This window comes from Triticum dicoccoides, unplaced genomic scaffold (assembly GCF_002162155.2).
Source record: "Triticum dicoccoides isolate Atlit2015 ecotype Zavitan unplaced genomic scaffold, WEW_v2.0 scaffold7532, whole genome shotgun sequence".
NCBI lineage: Eukaryota > Viridiplantae > Streptophyta > Magnoliopsida > Poales > Poaceae > Triticum > Triticum dicoccoides.
This window is the reverse complement of record NW_021297230.1, coordinates 28,625-31,987: the sequence shown is the minus strand read 5'-3', so window position 1 is coordinate 31,987 and position 3,363 is coordinate 28,625. Positions and strand designations below refer to the sequence as shown.

The following is a 3,363-nucleotide window of genomic DNA, read 5'->3' as shown; positions in this document are numbered from 1 at the left end:
GTCGATTCCTTCCCAGAAGGGCCTTGCATCACATCCACGATCCATGCTTATCCATGCTGTGCATGTATGTTAATATCCTTCCATTCCACAATCCTTCAATCTATCCTTCCTTTAATACACCGTCACATCAGCCCACAAATCCTGCCCATGCAGGGTGCACGTCCATAATCCATTCTTGCATCTACGTGAATATCTTTCCATTGCACAATCCTCTATCCATCATTCCTTTAATACACCCTCCAAGACAGCCCATGATTCCTTTAATCAGCGATCCTGATTGTCTATTTTAGTGATCTTGCTGATATTCAAACTCAACTGCGGACGTATATAAACTGGAGAGTTGGTCTAAAGAAGCGAGGTGGGACAATTTAACATCAAACATATGGTTGTGTGGCTCGCTACGCATAAAAGAAGGCCCATTATTGCGGCCATTTTATGCTTTTTTGCAGCGGTTTTATGCTGAGTAGGCCCAGCAGTACAACAACTGCATCAATACATACTATTTTTTCTATCACGGCATAATTTTTTAGTGGTATGCTTTTTTTGTACATTGATGCTATATATATACGTGCGCTGGTGGAGCTCACCCAGCAGCCAGAGCGCAGCCCGAGGCCCAATCCAGTTGGTTGTTGGTTGTTGTGCCTCAATATATGGATCCAAATATGCTTACTCGTCATGTAATTGACATCTCGGGTCAAATGAAGACATTCATTTGGATGAAGGGCACACCAGATTGGGTAATGATCAATGCCCAACCAAGAGATCAGTGTGACGTTGATGCAATTTGTGGGCCTTTCACAATCTGCAATGATAATAATTTTCCACAATGCAATTGTATGGAGGGCTTCACAATAACATCCCCCAAGGACTGGGACCTAGAAGATCGAGCAGGTGGGTGCTCGAGGAAGACTAAGTTAGACTGCATTAGCAATAGAGGCACAACGCATACCACAGACAAGTTCTATTCTATACCATGTGTTAAGTTGCCCAAGGATGCCCCAGAAGTAGATGCTGCTGCAAGTGCAAGTGAGTGCGCACAAGTTTGCCTGAATAATTGCTCTTGCACAGCCTACTCCTTTGGCGACAATGGATGTTCTATGTGGCATAATAAATTGCTCAACATAAGAGCACTACCATGTAGTGGCACTGCCAATTCTAACGGAGAAACTCTTTACCTCCGTCTTTCTGCTAAAGATGTACAAAGTTTGAAAAACAACAGAAGAGGAATTGTTATTGGAATTGTCACTGGTACAGGCGTTTTTGTTTTAGGCCTATTTGCACTTATCCTCTTAATAATGATCCAGAGAAACAAAAAGAAGAACTCTGGTCAGATACTGAGTGATTCTCAAGTTTGTACTGGAATCATTGCATTCGGATACAATGATCTACAACGGGCAACAAACAAATTCACAGATAAGTTGGGGGTAGGCGGTTTTGGTTCTGTATTCAAGGGGTTTATAAAGGGCTCCAATGCCGTAGCAGTGAAGATGTCGATGGTGCTTATCAAGGAGAGAAGCAATTCAGAGCCGAAGTGAGCACAATCGGAGCTGTTCAACACATCAATTTGGTTAAGCTTGTTGGTTTCTGTTGTGATGGTTCCAAGAGGTTGCTTGTTTATGAATACATGTCAAATCACTCTCTTGATGTCCATCTATTTCGAAGCAATTCTACCATGTTGAATTGGACTGCTAGATATCAGATAGGCCTAGGAGTTGCAAGAGGGTTGGCCTACTTGCATGACAGCTGCCGAGACTGCATCATACACTGTGATATCAAACCAGAAAACATACTTCTTGATTCTTCACTCCTTCCAAAAATTGCAGACTTTGGAATGGCAAAACTTATAGGAAGGGATTATAGCCGAGTATTGACAACAATGAGAGGAACTACAGGGTACCTTGCGCCTGAATGGATAAGCGGTGTTCCTATTACACCAAAAGTCGATGTTTATAGCTACGGGATGGTGTTGCTGGAAATAATATCTGGAAGGAGGAACTCATGTGCATCATGTCCTAGTGGTGGCAATGTTGATGTTTATTTCCTTGTGTATGCCTCACATAAGCTTCTCAAAGGAGACATCAAGGGTTTGGTAGATCACAAGCTAGATGGCGACATCAAATTGGATGAGGTTGAACCGGCTTGCAAGGTTGCATGTTGGTGCATCCAGGATGATGAGCTTGATCGGCCAACAATGGGACAGGTAGTTCAATTTCTCGAAGGCCTGGTTGAGATCACAATGCCCCCGGTACCAAGATTGCTCCAAGCTATGGCCGGAAGCGCACATCAAAAATGCTCCTAATCTTTTTGTGTTAGGGAAACTAGTTGTGTTGCGATGTTATAATATATGTCTATCTTTAAGGCCAAATTTGTAATTGCTATACAATTGTAATTATTATGAGCTATGGTCGGAAGCGCACATAAAAAATGCTCCTAATCTTTTTGTATCAGGGGAACTAGTTGTGTTGCGATGTTATAATATATGACTATCTTTAAGGCTAAATTTGTAATTGTTATACAATTGTAATGATTATGATTGAAGAAACAACTATTTTTGCATAAATTTGTAACTGATGGAAATCTGCCCTAGAGGCAATAAAAATGTTATTATGTCATTTCCATGTTCATTATTAAGTTTATATTTCTGTTGTACAAGTGTGTTGGTTCTTGAATATGAGATTCAATGGAAAACCTGAATACATTTGTGGAAATATAAACACCAATTCATCCCTCATCATGCCTCTAAGACAATCTCATGTATTGATGATGATCTTGTTTTCCTAATCATGAGCATTGTGAGTATCCTATCAATATATGAGAACATTGTTGTCATGCTAACAACGGAGTTGGGTAGACCCAACTTATGAATTATTGAAAGCAACACATCAATGGGTTGATGGAGATGTGCGCCTGCCAGCACCTAGCGACATCGGGGATCAAGTAAAGCTCGCGCTCAACCATCTGTCACGGATCTCGATGCCACGGATGCCTCCACCAGAAGAAATTGACCCTGTTCGCCATCCACTGGATGTAGGTGACCACCGCCTGGACGCCGCGAAACGCCAGACATGGCTGGGCACCTTCGATGCGATGGCGCCGTGGCGTCGTAGGTCAGGTCCTCCAAAAGTGCATTGATGAAGACGACGACAAAGCCCTGGTGCTCGAGATTCACGAAGGCACCTGCGGGCACCACGCGAGCAGTCGCGCACTCATGGCCAAAGACTTTCGAGCAGGGTTGTACTGGCCAACCGCAATGAGGAACACGGAGGATATCGTGCGATGTTGCATCGCCTGCCAGAAACTCGCCAGCAGGCCGCACGCCCCAGCATCAGAACTCAAAACCATACCACTATCCTGGCCGTTCGC

The 3,363-nt window shown here is 43.4% G+C and overlaps 1 pseudogene; it reads left to right on the top strand.

Moving 5' to 3' along the window:
- The first annotated feature begins 582 nt into the window (after positions 1-582).
- Positions 583-2,547, top strand: LOC119347780 (annotated as a pseudogene).
- The last annotated feature ends 816 nt before the right edge of the window (positions 2,548-3,363 follow it).